The 13,476-nt window shown below is 53.1% G+C and overlaps 1 long non-coding RNA gene across 1 annotated transcript; it reads right to left on the reverse strand.

Moving 5' to 3' along the window:
- Nucleotides 1–1,463: 1,463 nt before the first annotated feature.
- LOC121818942 (uncharacterized) lies at nucleotides 1,464–12,302 on the reverse strand. Its single transcript, XR_006059009.2, has 2 exons — nucleotides 12,144–12,302; nucleotides 1,464–8,804 (listed from the first exon to the last, which is right to left on the reverse strand). It is a non-coding gene; the product is annotated as an uncharacterized LOC121818942 (long non-coding RNA).
- Between the last annotated feature and the right edge of the window lie 1,174 nt (nucleotides 12,303–13,476).

Below are 13,476 nucleotides of genomic sequence, written 5' to 3' on the forward strand. Positions count from 1 at the left end.
AAGGGGGGTCTGGGTTTGACCGTTGATCACTATCCGAAGTTATACGATAGCTGTGCTTAGGTTTAGGGTCTGTCTCCCTCCGCTGGAAAATAAATTTCAAAAGGACAGAAACCTGGTCCATCTTACTCCCCGCTGCGTCCGCTACCTAGAGCAGTGCCTGGGACACGGGAGGCATGCGGAAGCTAGCAGCTGAGTCAGATGAGTTTTCCTCAGCCCACACTTTAGACCCCGCTGGGGTAGCCTCCACCTCCGAGGCCCTTGGGCTCCTCTGCCCCTCTCAGCCACCCCACAGCCCCGCTGTGCCCGCCAGACTCCTCCCTGTGCTCCCACCACCCCTCTCGTTCCCTGAGGTCTGCGTCTGTCCCCAGCGTCTGCTCAGCCTGTCAGTAGCCCAAAACTCAGAAGGTAGGAGAGCAGAGTGTCTGAGCGCTGGGACCCTGGAAGCAAACAGTCTGATTCTTAACCTCTCCAAAGCCTAGTGTCATTTCATCAACAAAATAGCAAAAGTGGTAATACCCATCTCAGAGGTCGTTACAAGGGTTGAATGGGGAGCTAAATTGTCAGATGTGTATTGAGCCCTCGGTAGCATTTACCATTATTATTACCAAGTTAATAATATGTTTTTTGTTCCTTTTTTGGTTTGGGGTTTCTTTTTACTTTTTCACTTGTTATTTTTTATTGGAGTGCAGTTGCTTTACGATGTGTGTGTATGTATATATATATATATATATATGTAACATCTTTTCTTTATATATATATGTACAATGGAATATCGGCCATAAAAATAATGAAATAATGCCATTTGCAGCAACACGCAAGGACATCGAGATTCTCATATTAAGTTGAAGTAAGTCAGATAAGTACCACATGATATCACTTATATGTTGAATCTAAAATATGATACTGCTGCTGCTGCTGCTAAGTCACTCCAGTCATGTCCGACTCTGTGCGACCCCATAGACAGCAGCCCACCAGGCTCCGTCGTTCCTGGGATTCTCCAGGCAAGAGTACTGGAGTGGGTTGCCATTTCCTTCTCCAATGCATGAAAGTGAAAAGTGAAAGTGAAGTCCCTCAGTCGTATCTGACTCTGTGCGACCCCATGGACTGCAGCCCACCAGGCTCCCCCGTCCATGGGATTTTCCAGGCAAGAGTGCTGGAGTGGGGTGCCATCGCCTTCTCGGAAATCTGAGACAAATGAACTTATCTACAAAGTAGACGCAGACTCACAGACATAGAGAACAGACTTGCGGTTCCCAAGGGATGGGGGGAGGGATGGATGAGGAGTTTGGGATTAGTAGATGTAAACTATTATATAGAGAATGGAAAAACAACAAGGTCCTTCTGTATAGCATGGGAAACTATTTAACATCCTGTGATACAGCAAAATGGAAAACAATATGAGAAAGGATGCATGTGTGTGTATAACTGAATCACTTCAGTTCATCAGAAATTAACACAACATGGTAAATCAACTACATTTTAATACATTTTTTAAAATGAGGCTCAGAGACCCCCACCCCACCCCAGCAATCCTAGGAGGCTCAGCGGTGGGGACTCCAGCTGAGGTGGCCCTGCGGACAGAAGAGCAGGGCAGACGCCGCTGCAGGCTCAGCCCCCTGAACAGACCCTGTAGCGGCCCCCGATCCCTGGGCCACTCTCTGGACCCAAAGTCCTGAGCCTAATGATACATCCCCACCTGAGCTCCCAGAAAGGGCAAGGGAGGACTACCTCGCCAAGGGACACCTCTGTAGTGAGGGATGGGGCTCAGCTTCCTTCCGAGACTCACATGAGATTCCCTCAAAACCAAGAGAGGGGTGCCAGGCAGCCAAAACTCCACAGCAGAGGTCAGCCCGAGGCTTTTGCCTCGAGGAGCTAACAGTGTGGGAGGAGAGGTGAGCCTGACCTTGGAGCGCATCGATTCCCACGTTTCCCGGGTGCTGTCAGTGGAGCTCTCTGAGGATGCGAGTATGAGGAAGGCTCAGCGAGAGGCGCTGGCTAACCCGGTTCCCTCATTTCAGGCCTCTCAGGGCCTCTGATGGAGAAAGCAACGGCACCCCACTCCAGTGCTCTCACCTGGAAAATCCCATGGACGCAGGAGCCTGGTGGGCTGCAGTCCATGCGGTCGCGAAGTCGGACATGACTGAGCGACTTCACTTTCAGTTTTCACTTTCATGCATTGGAGAAGGAAATGGCAACCCACTCCAGTGTTCTTGCCTGGAGAATCCCAGGGGTTGGGGAGCCTGGTGGGCTGCCATCTATGGGGTCGCACAGAGTCGGACACGACTGAAGCCACTTAGCAGCAGCAGCAGAGCCTTTGACATGCCAGCGTGTGCTGTGAAGGTCCCAGAGGGGAAGACAGCATCAGCTTTCCCCTTGTTTGACCACGCAACCCTTTCCTTGGAGAGTATTCTGCAGGACGGGTATTCTGTTCCTATACCACATTAAGGGAAACTCCGATCTAACTCAACCTTCAGACAGGGAAACTGAGGGGCTTTCCTGGCCTCCCTGAGTCCCCGGCTTCCTGACTGTCCAGCCAGGACTCAGGGAAGGGATCTGTTCCCAGGAAAGGAGCCAAGATGGAGGCAGCGACCTGGGCCAAGACAATTGCTCGGGCCCTCCCCTGGGCCTGGTGCCCGCCGACATGAGCTCACCTCCAGGTGCAGATGAACAATGCATACTCTCTAGGCCTTCGGGGCCCACCTCCATCTTCAGGAAGCCCCTTCCAGGGAAGGAGGGCCAGTCATGGCAGCCCAAGGCCATTCAGAACTGGGTCCCAGCCGCCTCAGCACCAGAGGGAAGGAGGCAGGACACTCGGCCATTAGCAGGAGCCCAGGGCCTGGCTGAGGAGCAGGTGTGCTGGAGTCCAGGCCCCTAACCTCCTCCCCCACCGCTGCATGGCTGTGTGACCTTGGGAGGGTTAGTGAAGTCTCTGAGCCTCAGTTTCTTCAGCTGAAAGAAAATCCACTGAATTACAAATGAGTCCGTAGGACCTCCCTGGACATCCAGTGGTTAGGACTCTGCACTTCCACCGCAGGGAGTATGGGTTTGACCCTTGGTCTGGGAACTAAGATCCCACACGCTATGAAGCACAGCCAAAAAAAAAAAGATTCAGTAAAGTGTGAAGTATTCTTCAGGTATGAAGTACTGTTGAAACAAATGTGCTGCTTTTTCTTAATGAGAGACCCTGAAAGAGACTGCAGGTAGGTCATGGCAACTCTGGTGGGGGCGGGGGGCTTCCCCAGAAGGAGGTGTCTCCTATTTGGTTATGTTAGGCAAGGCCATGGCCTACCTAGAAACACAGACAGGATAGCATTGACATGAGGTGTTCATTTTGAGAAATATTTCCTGAATGCCACTAGAGTGCCAGGAACTGGGCTCAGAGTTACACACACACACACTTCACACTGGCTCACACCTTCCATCTCTGCCCTGACAGTCCATGCTGCCCAGAATAAACTTCCCCTCTTAACCTGGGGGATTTCTATTTATCCTGCCAACCTAGGATGAGGGGGTCACCTCCCCAGGGAAATTCTTCCTGGCCTCTCCTCTCTCCAACCTAAGCTGACGCTGCCTCTGTGCTTTCTGTGTGCAGACTCTCATCACTGATCCTCCTGTCCTAGAGGGATCTTACTTGTCTGTACGCTTGTCTCCCCCAGTGGACTGTGAATGACTTGAGGGCTATGAGTCTACTCCAGCACATACAGGTTGAGTGAATGAATGCAACCCAACTTTCAGCTCCTTCTGTTGTGGGAAGCCTGGGGTTTTCCCTCATGCCAATCCTTGAAGCAAGAGTCCACATGCCCTCCCATTTACCCTAAAGAAAATACATTCTGCATAACATCTGATGGCTGGACATTTTGCAAAGAAGACAGACCACACACACACCCCACAGCAAGATCCTCCAAGTAGCCGTCAGACATGCTTATTTCCAGTCTCCTTCCTACGACACCAGGAGTCCTCGATGGTAGCCAGAATGATGTCCCCCTCCCAAGATATCCATGTCCTAATCCCTAAACCCGTGATTACGTCAGGCTACATAGCAAAGGGGAATTAACTTGCAGATGGAATTAAGGTTACTAGTCAGCTGACATTAAGGTGAGGGATTATCCTGAATTATCAAAGGGGTCATAAAAAGCAGACAAAGACGGTACAGGTGAGAGGTTAAAGTGATGTAATATGAGAAGAATTCCAGCTGGCTTTAAAGATGGGAAAAGGAGAAAGGGAGATATGTATCAAAGGAATGGAGGTGGCACCTGGAAGCTGGAAAAGGCAAGGAAGCAGATTCTCCCCCTAGAACCTCCAAAGAAGAATGCAGCCTGAGGACGCCTTGATTTTAGCCCAGCGAGACTAGTTTCAGACTTCTGACTCCCAGGACCACTAGAGCACTCTTGCTTTAGGCCACCAAGTTCGTGGTCATCTGCGTCAGCAGCAACAGGGCACTAATGCATCCCCTTACCATGCCCAGACTCTCCTGTCTCCAGCAGTTCCACTCCGGCCCCAAACTTGCACAGCTCACCCAGCTGAACAAAAGCCCTGCAGTGTGCCCAAATCCACCCTTCTTAAAAGGCTGTGTAGCAACCATCTTTTGTTATACAAGGCATATCCCTCAACAAGCAGGCTCACAGCCTCACAACTAATCAAAACACTCCTTCCAGATTGATACAATATTCTGAGATATTCTCCTGGAAGGAAGTGCCGATATACTGGTTTTCTCCATCTTACAAGTGAAAATAATAATTAGCTAACATCTGGGAGCTCTTGCTACAAGCCAGGCACTATCTTTAGTGCTACGTGTGTTAACACATTTCATCCTCTCAACAACTCACTGAAGCAGGTGCTGGTCTCAGACCCATCTTACAAAGAGTTTAGTAACTTGCCCAAGGTCACACAGCTGAGATTTTAATTCAGATGGTCTGACTCCAGTCTGGGCTCTTAACTTCTGCACATCCTGGCCCCCAGTATGAGAGCAAATGAGTAAATGAGGCAGGTGTGCAAAATGCACATGGAAATGCGTGCGGACGGATGTCTGTGTGTGCCGATGCTAAGAAACCAGGTCTCATGAAGACAGAGGTCCTGTGCTCACGTTTCTCACAGTCTAGCAGAAGGTGGAGACAACTCATCAGCCCAGTGCTCTGAGGGCATCTGCTCAGAGCTCTGGGAGCACAGTGGGAGGGTCCTGATTAGATAGGAGTCAGGGAAGGCTTTCTGGAAGAGGTGGAACTGAGCCAAAATTTGAAGGGTGTGTAGGCAATAGTGGAAGGTGTCAAAGGGCATTGGGTCAAAAAGACCCTGAGGCCTGAAAGAGAAATAGAGACAAGATAGAGCCACTGAGAGACCAACGCTGACTGCGAGTAGAGAGGCAGAGAAAGGGGCAGAAAACAGCTGACTGTGTCACGCCTGGCTGTTCCCGGCCCAACCTCCCTCCAGCTCTGGGACAGAAAATAGCCTGGCTGACCCGCAGTGTACAAAGCATTTCCTGTGCAGCCCTGGGGACCCCTGAGCTGCACTTTCTCAGGGGTGGGGCTGGTGGGGGTGGGGCAGTGAGGGCAGAGGAGGAGGGGATGTAGTCTCTCGGAGGAGAGTGGCTCAAGATGGGAAACAAGCATGTCCACGTACGTGCCGGGGGTGTGTGTGTGCAGGAGGGGCCCCTGGTTGTGCGTGATGTGCCTCTCACGCTGTGCACATGGCTGATCCCGGGGTTCATGGGTCTCTGTGATAAATGAAGCCTGGGTGGACACACAGCAGGTCACTGCAGCCACCTCCCGGTCTTAGGTCTGGGGACAAAGGGCACTTCTGGAACCTTCTTGAGGACACAAGCCATCTCCTCTGGGAAGCCACCAGTGTCAGTGTTCCTGGAGCAGCTTCCAGGGGATTCTTTATCCTGCCTGCTCCCTTCTCTGGTCAGTGACCTGGTCCCAACTTCTGCTGGGGACTGAGTGATCCAGCCAGAACCCTCCCCAAGGACCCTTCCCAGGGAACAGGAAGAGGGCTGGGGGCAGTCAGGTCTGGCCTCCAGAGCCCAGACCATTTAATGGGGGAAGACACCCTCCCCTTAGGGAGATCCCTAACATCCCCCAGGGCCTTCTACGTGCCTCCTGCCCAGCCCTCCCCCGACCTGCCTCCCTGAGTCCCTGTCCCCACATTTCCCAAGGTAGTTTTTGAGGCTATCTTTAAACCAGCTCTTTCCACCCTGTTTTCATGCAGTTTATTATTTTACCCGCTCCCCCTGTTAGATTGATTGATTTATTTTTGGCCGTGCTGGGTCTTCACTGCTGCGAGCAGGCTTTATCTTGTTGCAGGGAGTAGGGGCTACTCTTCCTTTCAGCGCGCGGGCTTGTCCTTCGGTAGTTTCTCTTCTTGCAGAGCCCAGGCTCAGTAGTTGTGGCGCACAGGCCCAGTTGCTCTACAGCATGTGGAATCTTCCCGGACCGGGGATTGAACCCTTGTCCCCTGCATCAGCAGGTGGATTCCCATCCACGGCACCACCAGGGAACACCTGGTGTTCATCTAACACCTCCTTGTTAGATGATCTGATACATGCGATGTCTTTGAATCTAGTACACACATTTTTCCTGTCTGATGGATCTGCTTTCTGAAACGTCCTAGCAGAGACTGAGTGGCCAGCTGCTGGACCGCCGCAAAGGGGATTTCTGACCGGGCTTTCATTTTTGGCCGGGTAGACCCACACACTCGTCCAGGTGAAACAAGGACTTTTAGGACAATCAAAATTATGTTCCTTCGCTCTCCTCCTAAGTCTGAAGTCTCAGCCCACGTCACCTCAAACTCTGACACACCTAACAACCAGCCAGGACCTTTGATTCCACCACACTGGGGCCCAGGAAGCTCACCCCAAAAGACCACAGAACAGCTTCAAGCCTGGAGGCACGCTGACTTCTTCTGACCGGGCGGCCAGACCTTCCTGTCCCTCCCTGGGGCCACTGCCCTGGCTCCCCAGCAGCTGCACAAATGAGAGGTGCTATCATCCACTGCCTCCCGAAAGGAGACCAGTGAACTGCTGGATTAAATAACAGGAAGTAATTTGTGGAGCACCTATCATGTGTCTCCTTTAACGGACACAATCGGTAAAGAACCCGCCTGCCAATGCAGGAGATGACAGAGATGCAGATTTGATCCCTAGGTCAGGAAGATGCCCTGGAGTGGGCAGTGGCAACCCACTCCAGCGTTCTTGCCTGGAAAATTCCACGGACAGAGGAGCCTAGTGAACTGCAGTCCATGGGGGCGGGGCGGGGGGTGCAGAGTTGGACATGACTGAGCATGCACTCGTCACGATGAGCCCTCCAAGGGAACTGCTATTCTGCTGAAGAAGGGCTTCCAGGGGAGGCTAAGTCAGGACACATTGGATGGGCAGCGCCCCTCTCCCCAGCACCCCTTCACAAGAGGTGGGTCAGAATGGGGGCATATATGGGAAGCAGGCTCCTGGACGAAGGGGGCCAGAGCACGATGACCTTCCCCCGGCCCAGCTCCTGGGACTTGGTCAGAATCTCAGGGAGAGAGGAAGAGCGGCTGGCTGTGGGGCTTTCTTTCCCAAGGGATCACGTGAGAGAAAGCTCACAGGCCACACTGCTCTGGGGCCCAGCAGTGATGTGCACGGTCTGGATTTGGGGAGAGGAACCTTCTCCTCACTTCATGGAAATCCCTGTGGATCCAGTTCTGTGAGGACTGACAGAAGTATGGTGCCACCTGGTAGCCAGTCAGCTTGCAAGCTTGAAGGCCCTGAGACAGCATTAGGCAGAGAACAGGGGCTCTTTCAGGGGCTCCATAGCCCTCCTGTGGCTGGAAGGCCAGAACCAGTCATGAGACAACAGACTGGACACGTGCGAGATCTACTAGGGACCCTGAGGAGACAGACGTCTGGGTCCCAGAGATGGGGGACTATGAGGCAGGAAAAGTGGGACATTCAGGCCAGTGTGATTTTGTTTGCAGCCACAGGTTGGTGAGGCCAGGGAAGGCCACATCTCAGGCATGATAGAGATGGGGGTCAGGCTCAGAGAGGGCAAGTTTCTGGTTCCACAGCCACACAGCATCCGGGACACCAGCCAACCTGGGTCACCTCTCACACCCACTTCAACCCCGAGGTCCCATTAATCCTCTTCGTCAGCCCACCCCAGTTCCATTTCTTTTTTGTCTTTTCAAACTATGTATTTATTTGGCACCACCAGATCTCAGTTGTGGCATGCGAGACCTTCAGTCTTCATTTCAGCACGTGGGATCTTTAGTTGCGGCATGCAGATCCACCTCCTTGACCAGGGGTTGGACTTGGGCCCTCTGCATTAGGAATGCTGAGTCTTAGTCACTGGGCCACCAGAGAAGTCCCCCAGTTCCATTTCTAAAGCCAGTGCATTTCTACTAAGAAACTACTGCAGCAGAGAGGGCTGAGCCCACATCGCAAACCCTGCCCTGCCCAAGAGGCATCAGCACACCTGTTTCCCCTTAATATCAGCCTCCTCTGAAGACCGGGGCCCCGTCCACAGGCCCTGCAGAAGCGACCGTGTCTCACCAAACGCTTCTCTTCCCCCAGGCGCCACCTACTATTCAAGCACCAGTGCGTCTCTTCTCTGGGATTTCTGGATTCGGAAACAAAGGATCAAAGTTGTTGCTGTAACATGTCAGACTTGGGAGCTCTCAGTCGCTCTGTTTTCCTCCATGTGAAGAAACCAGTTTGCCACGAAATAGGCTGGAGCGTGCAAAGAGCGAGACACAGGTACGAAGTGGAGAGCGGGTGCACTAGGGACCCTCAGGTCTGCCCCTGAAGCAGCTCTGAGAACCATGAGGCTCTTCTTTGCCTGAAAAGCATAAGCTGGATTTTGGTCACTCGCACAAGGCCCTGCCCAGCCCCCATGTGCCCTTTCCCCTCCATCGCAGGATGGGCAGGACAACAAGGAGCAGCGCCAGGGAAAAGAAAAGCTGGAAGGGGGAGCGCCAGTGGGGCCGTCCCTTGGGACTTCTCCCAACAATGGCACGGGCAGCACACTGTTCTGGGTCGAGACGTGTCCCCAGATACCTCCAGCCCCTCGCCGGCAGTGAGTCAGGCAGAGGCAAAAACGGATGGTAGGGGCAGTTGCCAGTATCTCTGGAAACCTTCTGATGCCTGGGGACCACATCCCGACCTAACTTTGCGTGAGCAGGGAGACAGAGCGGAGAGGTCAGATGGGAGATAAGAGAATGCCTTGTTGTATGCTGGGGAGGAAGGGGCTGGCCCTGGGCTTGGGTGGAGAAGGGGCTGGGAGGTGTCTGGCCCATAGAAGTACATTAGATGCTTGTTGTTGTTTAGTTGCTAGGCTGCGTCCGACTCTTTTGCCACCCCATGGGGTGCAGCCTGCCAGGCTCCTCTGTCCATGGAATTTTCCAGGCAAGAACACTGGAGTGGGTTACCATTATCCTTCTCCAGGGGATCTTCCTGAGCCAGGGATCAAGGCTGCATCTCTCGAGTCCCCCACACTGGCAGGCAGATTCTGTACCACTGAGCCACCGGGAAGAGCCCTACTCAAAGCGCTCGAGTCAGCCCTTTCTCTTTCCTTTCCTGCAGGGTGCCCAGCTGTGAAACATGCAATGGGAACAGAATATACTCCGCGTTAGAGCACCCTGCTATCTCCCGAGTCTGAAGACAGCTTGGCCTCCTGTGAGATCCCAGGCCCACTCCTAACCTTAGCACCTGCCAAGCTCCTCTGAACTCTGACTGCTGTGACAGTGGCACCCGCCCAAGGTGGGCAAGCACAGGGGCCCACACCACTGGCCTCCGCTGGAGGCAAGCTGGACCTCACGGTTGGTGCAAGCTGCTGGGAAAGGACAGAAAGCCGGGACATGGGCAGAGAGGGTGAGCTCCTCCACAGGCAAGATCCAGCCCAGCACTAATGATTTCAGCCAGTCTGATGTTCAAGGCAGACAGGTTTCAGAACTGGAGTTTCAGGAGATGCATACATTCAGAGCAGGACCCCAGTCCTGCAGCTCAGGAGTACGGAAACCCAGCGCAGCCCCTCTGGGGATGAGGAGACAGTCATTAACGAGGCTAGTTGGGGTGTCAGGAAGCAACGTGAACGGGAAAGTCGCTCAGTCGTGTCCGACTCTTTGCGACTCCATGGACTATACGGTCCATGGAATTCTCCAGCCAGAATACTGGAGTGGGGAGCCTTTCCCTTCTCCAGGGGATCTTCCCAACTCAGGGATCGAACCCAGGTCTCCCATATTACAGGTGGATTCTTCACCAGCTGAGCCACAAGGGAAGCCCAAAGCAGGTCAGGAAGCAAAGCAGGTCTTAAAATGACATCAACTGGGAAGGTGCAGCTGGGGTGAGACGACTAAGATCCAGAGGCCTCAGAGCTGATACTGGAGGCCAGCAAGGCCACGTGAACAGTTAAGTGTCCACATCAAGGACAGGAGACAAAGGGGGAAGAGGGCTAGAGCAGCAGCCTTTGGGGCCAAGAGTCTCATGGCGGGCGTCACTCCCCCAGGTCGAGGCAGTCGGGCTTCGTACACGCATGGGGGCCGCGGAGCACTGCCAGCCAACGCTCAGAAGGGCTCTCTGCTCAAGGCAGGGCTGGAGTGACAGAGACAAGAGGGGCAAGAAGAGAAGGAAAGGCATATCTACCTTACTTCATCCTCACAGAAACCCTGCAAGTCAATGCGATTATCTCCACTAGAGAGACTGAGACTCACACAAGTCTGGTAACTTGCCTAGGGTCACACAGTTAGTTAGGGCCAGAGTCAAGGCTGGAACCCAAGGGTCTGACTCCAGCGTCCACGGTTTTTCCACCTCACCATGTGGCTGAGGAACAAGTGCCCCTTCCTGGCACTGACGGATCAGGGTTGGGAGGGCAAAGCCGTGGGCAGCCAGACGGGGCTCTAACGAGCCTCTTCCTGCGCGAGGTCTGTCCTGTTACAACCTCATTACTTGGCCTGAAGTGCATTTCTAGAACTCAGACACACCCAGACCCACACATAAGGCCAAAGGCACATGGCCAAAGAAAAATTATCTGCTTCTGCGCCTGCCATTAGTGCAGATAATTAACAGCTGATTTGATATTCTTGGCATAAAGGAAGGCAGAGCTCTGCTTTGTTTGGGCTATTAAAATGCCTCTTCACCCCCTCTGCACGGTGATTCGCTCACTCACTGCAGAACCAGACAGCAGGGGCAGAAGTGACCTGGAAGGGAAGGAGATGAGGGTGGAGAGGGCACGAACATTGCCCAGACATCCAAAGTTTGCCAGGTACCAAGCTAAGAACTTCAACAAGTTACGCAAGTAATATGAGTATTCGTGCCCTACAGGAGTTAAGACTGAAGCTCAGAGAGGTGAAGCAACTTGCCCAAAGTCACACCTTCGAGGGGGGCAGAGTAGGACTTCAAAGCTCAGGTCTGCCTGATTCCAAGGCCATTTTTTCTCACACTGGCTCTCAGTAGAGATCTAGAAAACCCACCTGCTAACAAAGTGCCTGAACTCCTTTCCAGCTCTCCTGGGCACCACACCTGAAGTCAGGTTTCCGCTACAGTCATCCTTTCTCCCAGAAGTTCAAGTTCCCAGGAGCAAGAGCAGACCCCAGCCCCCAAGCCCATTGTGCACCCGATGACAATGAGAGGCAGGCAGGCGTCCCCTCCTCACCCACCACTTTCCTCCCCACCCCGCGGGGTGCTGCCAGTTCAGCACAATAGAGCATTCTGTGTCCAGGGGCCTCTGCTGGCGGCCCCCTGGCTTCTGTAGCCCCTCCAGACAATGGCAGGGCCCAACAGGCCTGATAACCGGTGACAAATGTATGTGAATGACCAGCTCACAGGAAGTGGCCTTCAATAGTCCGATAGCTTCCTGTATCCTGACATTGTGAAGGCCCACTTCCTGTGCTGTCTCCGAAAATACAGCAAGGCAGGGCTGGGGGCAGGGGCAGAGTCCACCTCCCAGGCCCAGGCTCTATTCAACCCTCTCCCCACCCCCACCCCCATGCCACCAGTCTCACCTGACTCCTGGCCAAAACCCGCTCCAGCCCAGGCACAACAGAGGACCTATTCTTAAAGAGTCTGCAGCCTTCCTCAGTCACCACGGCCCCCCACCCCGCCCCAACCCTGCCCGCCTGCGCCCAATTCCAGGATCCCAGGCCTTCTGCTGGGAAAGGCCTTCCCGTGGCTACTCGCATACCTCGGGTGCACTGTAAACACACTTCCCCTGTCCGCAGGTCACTCGACTCCGAAGGATAACCTTCAATAGGCTATGAATGCCCATTAAGTCCACCCTTCCACCTTATCTCCCCAGAGGGGACAATCACAATTCCTTCAGCTTCCTCCTTGTCCAAAAAAAAAAAAAAAAAAGCAAAGCACAGCAAGAGCCAGGGAGGCGGGGATGCCTCCACCCTCACTGAGCTCCAGCGGGACTCAGGAAAAGGCTTTCCCAGGCTTTGCCTCCCCGAGCACTGTGTCCCCTAGAAGGAGCTGGCCAAAGAGATCAAGACCGCCTGCCGACTAGCAGGGCAAGCGTCCGGAGTGTCTTCCATGGGGTCAAGCACAATGCTTAGTGCTCTCCCCCTCGACCGTCTGGTGACAGAGGTAGTAAATCCTCAAGTTAAAGACAACCACTGAAATAAGCCAGACGGAGGAAGACAAATACTGTAGGTTATCACCTATGTACGGAATCTAAAAAATAAAACAAACAGGTGAAAAACAAGAAAACAGATAGGCACTCCCAAACGAGTGGGCAGAGGGAAGTGGGGAGCCAGACAGGGGTAGCGGATTAAGAGGTAGCAACTACTGTGTATAAAATAAATAAGCTACAAAGATATGCTGAACAGCACAGGGAACATAGCTAACATTCTATCAGTTCAGTTCAGTCACCTCCGACTCTTCAAGAACCCCTGGACTGCAGCATGCCAGGCTTCCCTGTCCATTGCCAGCTCCTGGAGTTTACTCAAACTTACGTCCATCCAGTCAGTGATGCCATCCAACCATCTCATCCTCTGTCGTCCCCCTCTCCTCCCGCCTTCTATCTTTCCCAGCATCAGGGTCTTTTCCAATGAGTTAGCTCTTCGCATCAGGCAGCCAAAGTATTGGCGTTTCAGCTTCAGCATCAATCCTTTCAGTGAATATTCAGGGCTGATTTCCTTTAGGATGGACTGGTTGGATCTCCTTGCAGGAATATTTCACAGTAACTATAAATGGGTATAATCTTTAAAAAGTGTGAATCACTCTGTTGTACACCTGCAATGTAATATTGGACATCAACTACACTCAACAAAAACAATTTAAAAAATAATAAAGACAAGCACAAGGAGAAGCTAAGTCACTGGCCCAGGGTCACTCAGCTAATGAGAGGCCAAGCCAGACCTCCCCAGCCTTGCTTGGCACCGGGAGATAGGTTTAGATAGAGGAAAGGGGAGGATACCCTTCAACCCCTCCTCTCATACCCACTCTAGGACACCCACCCACCCCTCAGACACTGAAACTCCCCCAACCCCTGGAGAGGGGCAGGGGGCTGCACC

The sequence above is a fragment of the Ovis aries genome, chromosome 1, assembly GCF_016772045.2.
Source record: "Ovis aries strain OAR_USU_Benz2616 breed Rambouillet chromosome 1, ARS-UI_Ramb_v3.0, whole genome shotgun sequence".
Classification (NCBI taxonomy): Eukaryota; Metazoa; Chordata; class Mammalia; order Artiodactyla; family Bovidae; genus Ovis; species Ovis aries.